The sequence below is a fragment of the Petromyzon marinus genome, unplaced genomic scaffold, assembly GCF_048934315.1.
Source record: "Petromyzon marinus isolate PM22_M1 ecotype Great Lakes invasive population unplaced genomic scaffold, UKy_Petmar_22M1.pri1.0 PM_Scaffold_7, whole genome shotgun sequence".
NCBI lineage: Eukaryota > Metazoa > Chordata > Hyperoartia > Petromyzontiformes > Petromyzontidae > Petromyzon > Petromyzon marinus.
Genome location: NW_027423677.1, coordinates 1,019,969 through 1,035,712, shown reverse-complemented (window position 1 = coordinate 1,035,712; position 15,744 = coordinate 1,019,969). Strand labels below are relative to the sequence as shown.

Here is a 15,744-nt window from a genome sequence, read left to right as displayed (position 1 = left end):
TAATTATAAGCGAATTATTATCGTTTCAGGTGGCAGGGTGTTGCAGCGGTGATCTTTGACCCTCGCAACAAGAAGGGCCTTGGTTAATCATCCGACTGGCACTTTGCGGATGTATGGGTTATCCAGTTTGCTCACGTAGCTAGAAAACACACTATCACAATGTAACTGGGTATTGGCTAAGCATCCCAATGCTAAAGTTACCTGCAAATTACTTCACTGGGATGACACTCGGCAGCAGAGCCGGATGATGGCATTGCTGGGGCCCTATGCCATTGTCAAGTTTAAGAGGCCCCTTCTATGAATGCCTGTATATTTTTGTCAGCAGAATGAAAATAACTGCTTTGGAGAGTCTTTATTTCTCACCGATCTTTATTTTTTAAACAATTATGTTAAAACTCGAAACCTCGTGTCCATTTCTTGTTTCGTATTTAGAGACCCCCCCCCCCTCTCTTAATGCGAGGCCCTAAGCTGTAAGTGTAGCCGGTGTGAGCTCGCCTGTGATGAATCACACGTATAATTGTGCACTCTTATTTTCTATGGGTGGCCAGGAGAATGTATTATTATTTAAGTGAATGCAATGGTGATCAGGGGATTGGAACCAGAGCCCCACGTACACAGTAGAGTACAAGGGAACGCCCACAGTACAGATTTGAGCTGACCTCCGGATTGAGAAATTGAACTGTGTTGTGACTTGGAGGGTGTTTCTGAACGCTATTGTGACCGACCCGTCCCGACGGGAGGAGAGAGGACAGGGTGGACCGGCTGCATGAGCTTACTCTCCGGCACTGCACAGCACAACATCGCCTCCCTACTGCAAAAAACTCGGCAGGACCCTCCTGAAAATAAAAGTCTTCGGAATCAGTGAGGCCTGTCCTTGGGAGGACAGGCGTAGTCTTGGTCGTCACAAGCGAACATTTGTTTCTCCATATTAATTTGTATCCCCGGGTTACCATCGGGGCTGGGCGTTGCAAGCTTAGCTTCTGATATCTGATGAGACTGGTAGCCGTTTTTTAAAAGGTAATTTCGGCATCTGGAGCCCAAACATGCAGCAACTTTATGCAACTTCTTGGTTCTTTCGGTAAAGTCACGTAGAATGGAAATAAAATAATAAAAATAAAACATAAAAAAATTCTCACGACGTTTCGGCCACAACACAAGTAGCCTTCTTCAGGTGAAGGAACAGAACTGTCGGGACGACAGCGCTTCAATAACTGCTGCTAAGATTCGCAGCGTCTTTTAGGCTAGGTGTGAGAGGTAAAGCGCCTTGACAAAGGAGTTTACATATCAAACAGGAGAATTTAGCATTGAAATAGCTGTGTTAAAGTATTGGATCAGCAGGGTGTTAAATTCAGAAATTAGCATGTAACTGGGAGATTAGCATGATGTTAATGTGAGGGATTAGCATGTGACTGGTCACGGAAATAGCTATGTTAAAGTCAAAGTTTACATCTCAACAGAGGCATTTTGTATATGGACGCTAAAGGACTGCAACTACCCAACTATCATACAATAAACCGATGTGGAAAAAAAACTAAGTATAAACTACATCAATGTCATCAATAAACTCTATATGCTCTCCAATCAGCAGAGCACTTCATTGAACGCTGCTAAGATTCGCAGCGCCTTTTAGGCTAGGTGTGAGAGGTAAAGCGCCTTGACAAAGGAGTTTACATATCAAACAGGATAATTTAGCATTGAAATAGCTGTGTTAAAGTGTTGGATCAGCAGGGTGTTAAAGTCAGAAATTAGCATGTAACTGGGAGATTAGCATGATGTTAATGTGAGGGATTAGCATGTGACTGGTCACGGAAATAGCTATGTTAAAGTCAAAGTTTCCATCTCAACAGAGGCATTTAGTATATGGACGCTAAAGGACTGCAACTACCCAACTATTATACAATTAACCGATGTGAAAAAAACGAAGTATAAACTACATCAATATAATAAATGTACTCAATATGTTCTTCAATACGTTGAGCTATAAACATACAGTAACTGGGTATACACTACACTATATAATGAATACCATATAGTAAACGAATTAATGAAACTAAAATATAAACTACATCAATGTTATAGTCTTAGTTTTTTCGGTAAAGTCACGTTGAAGAGAAACAACAAAATAATAAAATATATATAAAACAAAACAAAAAAAATTCTCACGACGTTTCGACCATTACTCAAACGGTCATCTTCAGGTGTGTTGGTTTGCATAAATTATTTTTTAAACGGCACATTTATTTATTTATAAAAAACGTTAGCGCCACGCGCAGCGATTTGGCAGTTTACCCAGGACTAGTTCATCTATATTCTGAAAAGAGGAGGGGGGAGACGAATATTTTTATAATGTATGCTGTCTGAAAGCCACTGTAAGCGTGAACAATCAATTAAGAACTGAAATGGTTTATCAAATCTTTCCAATGATTGCTAAGATAGAATCCATCTTCTCGGTTGAAATTGTCTCTGTGCTTGTATATGTGGATAAATAAATAAATGAGCCGTTTAAAAAATAATTTATGCAAACCAACACACCTGAAGATGACCGTTTGAGTTATGGTCGAAACGTCGTGAGAATTTTTTTGTTTTATATATATTTTATTATTTTGTTGTTTCTCTTCAACGTGACTTTACCGAAAAAACTAAGAATATGAATTACTGCAGTCACGAAAGCTTTAAATCAAAATTTACATCAATGTTATCAATAAACTCTATATACTCTCCAATCAGCTGAGCTACTAACAATAAGTCATTATACATTACAAAGCCATATGGCAAAAAAATGGGTGGCGGTTTTATCCTTCTTTCCAACGTTAGCACCACGGAGAGCGACGAGCCTCGTTCAGACGGACGAGTCCATCCATGCTCGGAACGGAGGAGGGGGGAGAAACAGCCACAATGTGCTGCTCTGTCCTGTGTTGCATTACAACCATGCCATAAACTAGACCACTATACATTGTAACGTTATACCTTCCAATCTAAACTACATTGTATAATATCGTATACACAGCCCAATGTAAGCTCGAACATTATGCAGTATATTTATATGTCTTCAACTAAACTTTTTCCTACATTACACGACTATACACCGTAATATACACTACCATAGACAAACCCACCCTTGAATTACACAATGCGTTACTTTACACTACCCTATACTTTAGACTGTAAAATGTTAGACTTGTAATATTACACTATGTATTATTCTACAAACCCTACTGTATACCACACTGCTGTATATTCACAATACAATTACGATACTATATATTGCCTTATGAATTATGTTAAACATTACAATGTTATACAATTATTATATAACATGCTATAAACCATACCATTGACCGTCGTGTGAAGAGGCAGTGCCAGCGAATGGACTGCAGTCTGAATGTCACCATAAAATACAATCAATTAAGAACTGAAATTGCTTATAACGTCTTTCCAATGAAATTTTGATTAAAGCTTTCGTGACTGCAGTAATTCATATTCTTAGTTCTTTCGGTAAAGTCACGTTGAAGGGAAACAACAAAATAATAAAATATATATAAAACAATAAAAATTCTCACGACGTTTCGACCATAACACAAACCAATTCCTCGACCACATCAATTCCATACACCCAGCCATCAGATTCACCATGGAGGTCGAAAAAGATGGCAAGCTACCCTTTTTGGATGTCCTAATTAAAAGGAGACCTGATGGTTCAATGAACCACTCTGTCGACAGGAAAGCTACGCATACGAATGCTTACTTAAAACCGGATTCCCACCACCATCCATGCCAGAAGAACTCCCTCATCAAGACTCTATACCATAGAGCCCAATGCATTTCCGACCAGGAACACATTGCCAGTGAACTTAAGCACGTACACCAAGCTCTCAAGGCTAATGGTTACTCCGACTACACAATCCGCAAAGCCATCACTCCAGCCATGAAGAAGGATCCTCTTGAGGAGCCATTCAAAACCATCACCTTACCATACATTGCGGGGGTCACAAAAAAGATCTCCAAAATCCTGAATAAACACAAGATCCCGGTCCGATTCAACACAGTACAGAAAATCCGTGATCTGGTTCCGTCTGTAAAAGATGTGGTTCCAGACATACAGTACCCGGGCGTCTACAAACTAAGTTGCCTCTGTGGTAGCAGTTACATTGGAGAAACCAAACGACATATCTGGGACCGCATCCGTGAACATAAAGCAGACTTGAAACACGGTAGGACGAGCACCTCAGCCGTGGCAGATCACTGTTATAATTCAGTGGGCTCACATGACATTGACTTCTCCAAGACGGACGTTCTCTGCAAGCCATCCGGCTACCATGAGAGATTCGTTCATGAGGCCATCCACATATACAAACACAGAAACAGTTTCAACCGAGAAGATGGATTCTGGCTTAGTAACCATTGGAAAGACGTTATAAACCATTTTGGTACTTAATTGATTGTATTTTATGGTGACTTTCAGATCACAGTCCATTCGCTGCCACTGCCTCTTAATACCTTTCACACGACGGTCAATGGTATGGTTTATAGCAGGGGTGTCCAAACTTTTTTTCCCGAGGGCCACATACAGAAAAATACACGAAGGATTGGGCCACTCACTAGACGTGAGGTATACTGCCTCACTTCTCATGCACTAATATTGTCAAAATCAATCAAATGCAGGTAAATTACGTTTGATTATTGAACATGTTTGAAGAAAAAAATCCTCCATCATAGCTCTTCATTAGTAGATTTTAATTTTATTTTTTACAAAAAGGTTGGCAGGTAATTCTCTCAGTGACAGCCTCAGATTGGTTCTTAGGGTGCTGATCCCCCTTCATTGTCCATATGAAGGGAGAGACAAGAAGACAAATAGGGGATGTGGATATTTCAAGCTTATTACACAAATAAATTATTGGGCTTGTTAACACATCAACTAACGTTTGTTAAAAAAATTGTCATCAACTTTAATTGACTGAATTTATGAAGTAATTGGGCTTATTAACAAATGAAAACGGTGTGTATATTTTTAACTCACCTGTAATGGGAATAATGTTACGCTCAGTGGGAGCAGTGATGCTGCGCTTTGGTCTGAAGGATAGCTGGCAGGTCAGGAGTAAGTTTGGTGGTTGAGATGCGAAGGACGTCACGGAGATGGCTGTCGGTCGTTCTGGTTCTCAGCCTGCTTTTGTTCAGCGTTAACAGAGAGAATGTCTGCTCACATATGTATGTTGAGCCGAACAGACTCATCATTCGTTTTGCATGGCGTCTCGTCAGAGGAAACTTGGCCTTTTCCAAACTCCGGTAGAAGTCAGGTAGGGAGAGAAGCTGATGCTGATTCTTCAGAGAATCATCACACTGAATTTCGATCAGTTCTAATTGCAGACTCTCCTCCACTTCTTTTGCATCCATTGAAAACGGAGCCGCAAACAGTGTGATTTCCTTCTCAATGACAGAAAAATCTTGGAAGCGCTGACTGAATTCTGTCATGAGAGATGTGATCACAGACACATATTCTCCCATTTTTGCAGAGAGCTTGGCATTTGGAAATGCGCATTGATTTCGGTCAGCGTGGGGAAGTGCGCTACATTGAAGTTGCGCAGTTGTGACTCGAAGAGACGGAGCTTCGCACGGAATGCTTTCATGTGCACATACAGCTGTGGTACCAGCTGCTCTTTGCCTTGTAGTCTCTTGTTCAGGGTGTTGAGATGATCAGTGAGATCAACTAAAAAAGCCAGGCCTGCCAACCATAAAGGGTCACTGATCTCATGGAGAGGTCTGCCCTTTTCTTTTAAAAACTTGTCGATATTTGATCTCAGGGAATAAAACCACTGCAGCACGGAGCCGCGACTGAGCCAGCGCACTTGAGAATGGTAGAGTAGGTCCCCGTATTCAGCATCGACATCAGAGAGGAACGCTTGCAATTCTCTGTGGTAAAGCCCTCGGGCCATATTTTTTTTGACATTTTTCACAACTGTGTTCATCACATCGCCAAGCTGGATTATCTTGGCACAGAGGGCTTCTTGGTAGATGATACAGTGCATTTTAACAGTCTCACCTCCGCTCTCCTGCACCTTGGCACTCACCATAGAAGCCATTCCTTTGCGCTCGCCTGTCATTGCTGGAGCCCCATCCGTTGTAATTCCACACAGCTTGTCCCATTTAAGTCCAGCCTGGTTAATTGAATCTGACACAGCTTCAAACATGTCCTTCCCAGTTGTTGTCCCCTTTAGACTCTGAAGATCAAGCAGTTCCTCCATAATGCAAAAATTCTCATCAACTCCCCGCAAAAAAATTAACAGCCGTGCAGTGTCCGTGGCATCTGTGCTCTCATCACATGCAATCGAGTAAAAATCGAAAGCACAAGCTTTATCTGACACTTGCTTTTAAGTTAGCCGACAAGTCTTCAATTCGCCGCACAACCTTATTTCTGGACAACACTAACATCGTTAAAATCCTGCAATTTCTCCAGGCACATTCCCACGACTTTAGTGGGGCACTGTTTGATGAAGTCACCGTCTGAGAAAGGTTTCCCGTGTAGGGCAATGAGTTGAGTTACTTCATTGCTGGCTATTGTTGCATTTTCTTGAGCTTTGTTAGCACGGAAAAAAAAACCCTGCTGCTGCGTTAGCAGGCTAGCTTGCCATTTGCTTTACCTTCTCTCTCCGCTCGGCGCCAGTGTAGGACGTGAAGGTCTGATGTTTCGTTTCATAATGCCGTCGTACATTGTACTCTTTCATCACGGCAACACTCTCATTACAAATCAAACAAACACACTTCCCCTTGGTTTCTATGAAAAAAAAATCATTTTTCCACCGAGTCTGAAATTTTCTGCACTCGCTTGCAATCTTGCGTCTCTTCGTTTCCGGCATTTCCGGTGACCCTGAGCAAATGTTTTCTTCGATTGCTTGCTTTGTGGAGACGCTGCCTTGTTCAAGACAATAGCGCCATCTAGTGCTTAAATTAAGAAATGCAATACAGTGGGCCATAGTCCATTATATTTTTAAACTTTGATACGGGCCAATTAAAAATGGATGGCGGGCCGCAGTTGGCCCGCGGGCCGTAGTTTGGACACCCCTGGTTTATAGCATGTTATATAATAATAAATAGTATAACATTGTAATGTTTAACATAATTCATAAGGCAATATATAGTATTGTAATTTTATAGTGAATATACAGCTGTGTGGTATACAGTAGGGTTGGTAGAATAATACATAGTGTAATATTACAAGTCTAATATTTTACAGTCTAAAGTATAGGGTAGTCTAAAGTAACGCATTGTATAATTCAAGGGTGGGTTTGTCTATGGTAGTGTATATTACGGTGTATAGTTGTGTAATGTAGGAAAAAGTTTAGTTGGAGACATATCAATATACTGCATAATGTTCGAGCTTACATTGGGCTGTGTATACGATATTATACAATGTAGTTTAGATTGGAAGGTATAACATTACAATGTATAGTAGTCTAGTTTATGGCATGGTTGTAACGCAACACAGGACAGAGCAGCGCATCGTGGCAGTTTCTCCCCACTGCTCCGTCCTGAGCATGGATGGACTCGTCCGTCTGTACAAGGCTCGTCGCTCTCCGTGGTGCTAACGTTGGAAAGAAGGAAAAAACCGCCACCCATTTTTTTCGCCATATGGCATTGTAATGTATAACGACTTATTGTTAGTAGCTCAGCTGATGGAGAGTATATAGAGTTTATTGATGACATTGATGTAGTTTGTATTTTAGTTTTTTTTATTAGTTTACTATATGGTATTCATTAGATAGTGTAGTGTATACCCAGTTACTTTATGTTTATAGCTCAATTTATTGAAGAATATATTAAGTACATTTATTATATTGATGAAGTTTCTACTTAGTTTTTTTTCACATCGGTTTATTGTATGATAGTTGGGTTGTTGCAGTCCTTTAGCGTCCATATACTAAATGCCTCTGTTGAGATGGAAACTTTGACTTTAACATAGCTATTTAACGCAGCTATTTCAATGCTAAATTATCCTGTTTGATATGTAAACTCCTTTGTCAAGGCGCTTTATCTCTCCCACCTAGTTTAAACGACACTGCGAATCTTAGCAGCAGTCATTGAAGTGCTGTCGTCCCGACAGTTCTGTTCCTTCACCTGAAGAAGGCTACTTGTGTTGTGGCCGAAACGTCGTGAAAATTTTATTTTTTATTACGTTTTTTTATTATTATTTTATATCCATTCTACGTTACTTTACCGAAAGAACCAAGAAGATGAATCCCTGCAGTCACGAAAGCTTTAAATCTGAACTTTACGCAATTAATAATCATAGTGTAAGATAAGACTACAATCGTTGTCTGCTGTGAGGATCTTCTGTACTCAGGGCCCCGAATGTTTGTGGCAAGTGAAAGTTTGTCTCAGCAAAATATAAGATTTCTCACAGTAGCATACCGTATGACCACACGTCGCTCTGCACCTTGTAGAGCCCATGGAACATGCTTTCTGAAGACATCCACTTTACAGGCAGAGGCACCTAATGGACATGACCGCATGGCCACAAGCACAACAACAATACGTTCAGTAAATTCAGTTCAGGCCGATGCATCGCGATTCGTCATACGTTTTTTGCGTCAGGCCACATATTCATCTGGCCAAATTAGCGTCATCTAGCCCTCCACTACCCTGAAGGGTTAAATGTGTAGTGACATCACGGGATGTCACTGTGTAGTGCCGGCCCTAGAGAGGCACGGCGTGCGGTGTATTGACATCGCGGATACCACTCTGGTGTGGGTGTAGTACCGGCCCTAGAGGGGCTCGGTCAGCGCTGATTGATCCCGCTGGATGGCATCACGCTTGGCGTGCAGTGCCAACCCAACAGGATAGGGTGTGGGAGTGCCGGCCGTAGGAAACGGGTTACTAAATGCTATGGCACTCTGGTTGACCCGAGAGGACACGTGACCGGTTAAGTCTACAAAGGGGCCCCAAGTGGGGTCTAGGGGTGGTCACGTGGTCGGGGTCCAGATCCTGCTGCTCGATGATTCTTGAAGGTGGTCGTGGCCAAGGGCGGAGCCAGCCACGCCACAGAGAATATAAGCTGGGTCCCCCAGAGGGACCGGCGTTGTTGTTCATTCTGAAGAACCTTTGTCTACGTCTACGTTCTACCGAGTCTCCAACACATGGACTGGGACCCGAGCTGTGGTCCCGTTCTGTCGTAGCTAGTCATGTTGTAATTAGTGTAGTTAGCCTGGTGGTCACCACCACAGGTTCTTATTCTGGGCCAGTTACCCCGTGTACCACATGGGGTGGGGAGGAGGAAGGGGATTTGTGAAATTGCCCCATATTTTGAACTGTCGGCAGAGCAGGGAGATTAAATCCAATTGCCGACCTCTGGATTGCAAGTCCAGGGTGGGAGAGCCATTGCACCACCGTGTGTGGCAGCACCCCCGCTCTTTTTTTCTTAGGGGCTGTGCAAAATAAAATAAAAACATTGAGTACAATGAAAGTGATGGGCCTTCCATTCCGATGATGGTGATGACATTGGCGATACTGATAATGATGCTGATGATGCTAAGTAAGGTGAAGGACTCACTTTGCCCTCCACCACGTAGTTGGGGTCAGTCTGGACGTTCCGTGCCAGCCCAAAGTCGCAAATCTTGGCGATGTGTCCATGCGTTACCAGCAAATTCCTCGCAGCCAGGTCGCGGTGGATGCACTAAAAAAAAGAAAAAAATTCCCTGTGTGGCCTTCAACAAACTTGGGGCAACTTCTGTGAAGGTCGGCCACGGTACACGACCGGGTGGGTGCCCAGCACCACGCCCGGCCGCCTTTGTCTCCCCAGTGTAGATGTTTATACACCGCACCAGGTACTCATTTGAGACTGAGTCCATCTGAGGAGGCCCATGACCGGTTCAGATAATTGTCACTGGTGTTGGCCGTGAGCGGGAATCGAACTCTGGCCATTGGGTTCGTAGTGCAGTGAACTAACCACTGAGCGACCACTCGCCACCCAGACAGACATATTAAGGGCAACAAAGACGTGCACCACAGACACAGTCACATACAAAGACACAGTTAAACACGCACAGTCACAGAGATACAGTTAAACATACTCTTTGGTTCTTTCGGTAAAGTAACATAGGTATAAAATAAAACAAATCACGACGTTTCGGGCGCAACACAAGTGTCCCTCATCAGGTGGGAAAGCATGATCTGCTGCTGAGGCAGACTGTTTTAAAAGGTTTGAAATAGGTGTAGCCTAAGGGTCATAAAGAAGTGGGCGGGGCTAGTGATGTTAATGTGAGAAATTAGCATGTAAATGTAAGATCGTAGAGCGGCCTCCTCGACGAGGGCTTCAAATCAAGACAGTTAAACACGCGCAGTCACACATGGTCAAATTGAAACACAGAGGTGAATTTCCGGAGGTTCTTAAAGATGGTCATGGCCCTGTAGGGATAGAGACAGACAGGCACGGAGATACATACAGAGAGACACAGAGACAGGTTAAAATCATCACGTATTTTCATCATTATGTTCCACCACTCTTTTAACCGAGGAGAGAGGCTCACTGCTGATTCACTCCTCTCGCGACTCACGTTCTTGTGAGCGAGGAAGGCCATACCGCTCGCGACCTGCTCCGAGAAGCTCGGGAGGTTGTCCACCCCGGATGGAGTAGAGTCGCTCACGATCGCTTCTCTCTCCGACGACGACGCGTCCCAGCCTGCGGTGCACAAGGAAGCCCGGACGATTCAGAAATGCCCTAACTATAGAGTATCTATAGTAGATCATCGATTATTCGGCGGCTACGGGGGGGAAGGGGACGCCAAATTTTTTAACAACGCCAGATATTCACTACATAATAATTTTAAAAAGCTAATTTTTTGCACATTCTTGCATAGCATTGTTTTTAAATGTTGTGATTGTTTTGTTGTCTTTTAAATTAGTTTACTATATGAAATTGGTGTGAATAAACATACAAACACACAGAAATAAATATCCTACTGTAAAATGTAACCTATTTACTGTACCGTACTTACCAATCCAATCTCGAAGACTCTGAATGGAGTTATGTATATACGTGCAGTATTGTCATTTTTTAAAGTTGTATTTAGTGTATAATGTACCGTCCGTAATATTTAACACTGAAATGAAGTCGGTGGCCGCTCTGGTTAATACCGCGGTCTACTTCGCAGTAGACACAGAGCGAACACGTACATGATTAGAAAAAGAGAGTCGGCCAAGTGTTGTGTGGTGTAATTACCCAAATTTGAGAAATTTACTCGCAAATTATTCCATCGGGGAAGCTGCCTAATAACATCACAAACCCACTTGGCAGGGTAAAGCCCGCTTGCAAGGCTGTGGCTGCACAGGGGCAGCTGCCCCCAGTCCATGGAAACTGGTACTGATGTAGTTTACGAATCGCCATGGGCGGCATGGTGGCACATTGGTAAGTAACCCTTGCGCCTTGCAGCAAGAAAGTTGGGTTTGATTCCCGACTCGGGCGCGTTTCGGCGTGGAGTTGTCATCTTCTCTCCCCCTGTTCGTCAGAGTGTGTAAGTGCAATGAAGTGTTTGAGTGAGTGTGTGAGCGAGTGAGTTAGCGTGAATGTGTGAGTGTGTGAAGATTGTATGTTCTCCCCCTCTTCTGGGTCTCCTCCGTGTTCTCGAGTTTCCTCCCATAGTAAAAAAAATACCCAATACAACGAGTCTGGCATTGGGCAAAACATCCCAATACTGAAAAATCACCTGCAAATTACTCAATTGGGACTACACATTGACAGCAAAAACTTCGCAGGACCCTCATGAAGAAGTCTTGAGTTTTTGCACAGTAAACAAATGTAATAATAAATCTTGACTTAAAGCTTTTGTAACTGCAGGAAGACATTCTTTGGGTCTTTCGGTAACATCACGTAAATAGGTTCAAATGAAATAACCAAAAATAACAAAAAACTACGACGTTTCGATCACAACACAAGCTTTTGTCATCAGGAAGAAAAAAAGAGAGGGGGACAGCTGCTGAGGCAGACAGTCTGCCTTATCTCAACCGGTGTTGTCCCTATCCTAGGTAAACTCTGTCTTAAATGAGTACCTGGTGCAGTGTGTAGACATGAGCACTGGGGAGACAGAGGTGGCTGCATGTGCGTAGTGCTGGCCACCCACCTCCTCGTGGGCCACGCCGCCTAACAGCAGCACAGTCTGTTAAGGCTTATTTGGGTGATCTTCATCTTTGTTGTACGCTTGTGCCATCTTGTGTGTCCGCTGTCACAGATTCCAGGCTACAACCCTCCGGAGTCCACCCCATGGGGCTCCCCTTCTCCCCGGCCCAAAAAACCCAGACAGTACTCGTGCATCATGCATGCGGTGTCAGCAAGAGGTAAGAGGTGCATGAGTGGGCACACACTCTGGGTTTTACATCTGCAGAGTTAGTTAAGTGTACAGTGTGCTCGCAAGCAGAGGTGAACAATACAAAAAAATCAGTGGCGGTTATGAGAAACGCTACCCTGAAGTAACGGGCGGTTTGCACTCTGAACTTGCAATCCTGAAGTTACTGGTTCGTTTTCCCATCGCAGCGTTTGAAACAGTGGCGCAATTTTCTTAAATTTACAATTTTTACCTTGCCAACCAGTACAAACAGCCAGGTGAGGTGTATAAGCGTCACTATATATGAATAGTTTAGGACATCTTATGCTCACAAACTCACCCGTTCACGCACTCAACCACCAACTCAATCTCACTCAAATCACCAACTCACTCTCACTCAAACCACCAACTCACTCAACCATCAACTCACTCAACCCACCATCTCACTCAAACCACCAACTCACTCAACCATCAACTCACTCAACCCACCATCTCACTCAAACCACCAACTCACTCAAACCACCAACTCACTCAAACCACTATCTCAAACCACCATCTCAAACCACCAACTCACTCAAACCACCATCTCACTCAAACCACCAACTCACTCAAACCACCACCATCTCACTCAAACCACCATCTCACTCAAACCACCACCATCTCACACAAACCACCAACTCACTCAAACCACCATCTCACTCAAACCACCATCTCACTCTAAAAGATTGAAGGTTAAGGTGCAGGCAGCCCTGAAAATATATTGGCTCGTGCCACTGCAAGCTCCCTTCTGGAGGATATGTTGTTGAGCCAGACGTTTGGAAGAGGTGGGAGTAACCCACATTTTACCCCACCACACACGACCTGCCGATGGACTACCCATTGACAGTGCTGAGTGGACAACGGCAGGGCCAGTGAGGGGGGATTTAAGAAACGGTTCAATCACCTGCCGCGCTTGGAGGATGAACCGGCGGCATTTGGGTTGCCAAGCCCAGTGTGATAACCGTCACATTATGGCAGCATCATAATCTGAATATTTTTCCTGGATCAATCCGATGAGCTATAAAGCTCTTTTTCACAGGTGTCCAGCACCACTTCATCATATGGATGAGGGGTTCCTGAATCAGGTGAGAGACAGATTTGTCCTCCTCTACCAGGTGAGGTCAGGCAATTTTACTTCTCACTTCACCTTCCTCACCTCAACTGGTAAGGTAGGAAAATCATTGCTCCTGAACTAGGTGAGAGCCCAATCAGGTGTGACCCGTGGTGCATAAGGGGACCACACCAATGATAAAAAAATACTAAACTATTTTTTATTTTCTTGGTTCTTTCGGTAAAGTCTCGTAGAAGATAAATAATAAAAATATAAAACAATACAATTCTCACGACGTTTCGACTGCAACACAAGCAATCATCATTCCTTCTACGTGACTTTACCGAAAGAACCAAGAATATGAATGCCTGCAGTCACAAAAGCTTTAAATCAAAATGTATTTTTTATTTATTTACCAAGGTCACATCTATAACAGCAGCCACTATACCTGACCAGTGTTACTCATTTCTACTGTTACCTATTATTATGATTAGTGTGTGGACCCACCACAAAATTTCATACTTAACTTGCAGTTCATCAATCTTTGTAATAGCGTAATCAACCAGACTATGCGTTAATTGTGTTTTGACCGACCGTCTGTGTTGCTTTATATGGTTTCCAAATTTTGCTAAATACTGTTTGTTTGGTATGCTTCTCTCTCTGTGTCCCCTGTTGTATCTGTGTTAGTTTCCCCCTACTTGTGTGTCTGTATATACATATGGGGTTATGTGTTTCCTCTCTCTCGTAAATTTAGCTCTTCTGTACCTGATGATGGCTGCTTGTGTTGCAACCGAAACGTCGTACGCTATTATGTTATTTTATTATTTCTTATTTATACGTGACTTTACCGAAAAAAAACAAAGAGTAATTCCTGCAGTCACGAAAGCTTTGAATCAAGTCTGTAGTGCCTCTTGTTAAACAGTGCTTCAGTTAAACAGGAAAATTAATAAATCCAGCAGGCATAACTTGAAAAGTAACACATTTACATTTTGGGTGGCACTCTAAATCGTCCGGTAAATCGTGTCGCCAATTATAATTTCTGCGTTTATCTGCGCGTGTCTGTGTACCCCCAGTGGAGGAATACGTGCGCAGCTTGCTGGACAACCCTGAGTTGATTGACCGTCTGGCACTGGCCTCGGAGCAGGTGAGACTCCGTATGCGTGCATCAGCTCTGCCCCCCCCTCATATTTATGGTGCGGGCCTGTACCCTTGTCCGACCCCTCACTTCCGCGTTGCATCCAGCTGCCTCACTGAAGAAAGGGACACTTGCCTTGCGCTGAGTACGACGTTTCGCTGGTTGTAATCGCCAGGGAAACGATATACTCGATTTGTAAGTGTTGTGGGTTTACTCTCCAATACACTGGCGTGCTGCAGTAGTAACTAATTGACACGTTTTGTTTTACGTAACAAACCTTACTAATTGTCTGTGCCGGGTTAACTACGCACATTTACGCGCTCTTACCCAAAAAACCTTTATTATGGATAATATTGGTCGCAAAAGAACACGTGTTAAACAGCTCCCGTTTAGAACGTCTCATCCTCACCATCAATGGTCAATCAATCAAATAAATCCTAGATTTATAACGTGGCATATTTACCAAAAAGCAGAGACGGAAGGGTGAAACTCTAGAGGTAGCTCTATGATATCCGCTTTTGTGGAACGTTCTCTAACACGGATGGCCGTACTGCTCTAAGATAAATCAGACTGGATCCTTCGTCTCGTTACGTGATGGCGGTTGCAAAATTGTTGTTGACGCGTGCATGTGCCGTGCGTGTGCTGTGTACAAGTGCAGGATGTGGTGGAGTCCCGGGTAATCTTCCCCGAACATCTCCCGCTGTCCCAGCTGCAGCAAGGTGTGCGCTCCGGCCGGTTTGTCCAGGGAACCTTCCTTGCGAGTCGTGAGAATTACCTGGAGGGGACTCTGAGGGTGCGAGGGGACGGTGACAGTGATAAAGAGGTACACGTTTCACAAGCCTGTGTCTGGAAGGAACAATGCTGTCCGATCGTATCTGTGTGAGTATTAAAAACAAATTTATAATGAAGCAGTGGCATAGCCTTCTTGGCATGAGCAGTAGCTCTTAACCTTTACTGCAAGGCTGCAGTAAAGGTTAAGAGCTACTGGGCTAAAATATTTGTATTTTGAACGTCTTTTGCACCCTACGTAGGTGTCATAGCCTGGCTCCTGCCCCCCCGGCCTGTGAGTCTTGGTGCAGTTGCACTGCCTGCACACTCGATAGCTACGCCACCACAACTACAGTATATACGTTAATTGTGACTACTTTAATAATAGGGTTTTTCCCTTTTTTTCTGGCAACAAAACTGAAACCTTTTACAAGGAATCATGT

At 43.4% G+C, this 15,744-nt stretch overlaps 1 long non-coding RNA gene across 1 annotated transcript in view; it reads left to right on the top strand.

Annotated features, from left to right (window-relative positions):
- LOC142923795 (uncharacterized) overlaps nt 1-12,317 on the top strand; it is a 51,335-nt gene extending 39,018 nt beyond the window's left edge. Inside the window, exon 3 of the long non-coding RNA XR_012940838.1 lies at nt 12,216-12,317. This is a non-coding gene — a long non-coding RNA (uncharacterized LOC142923795). The remainder of the gene's footprint in view (nt 1-12,215) is intronic.
- Nucleotides 12,318-15,744: the final 3,427 nt, after the last annotated feature.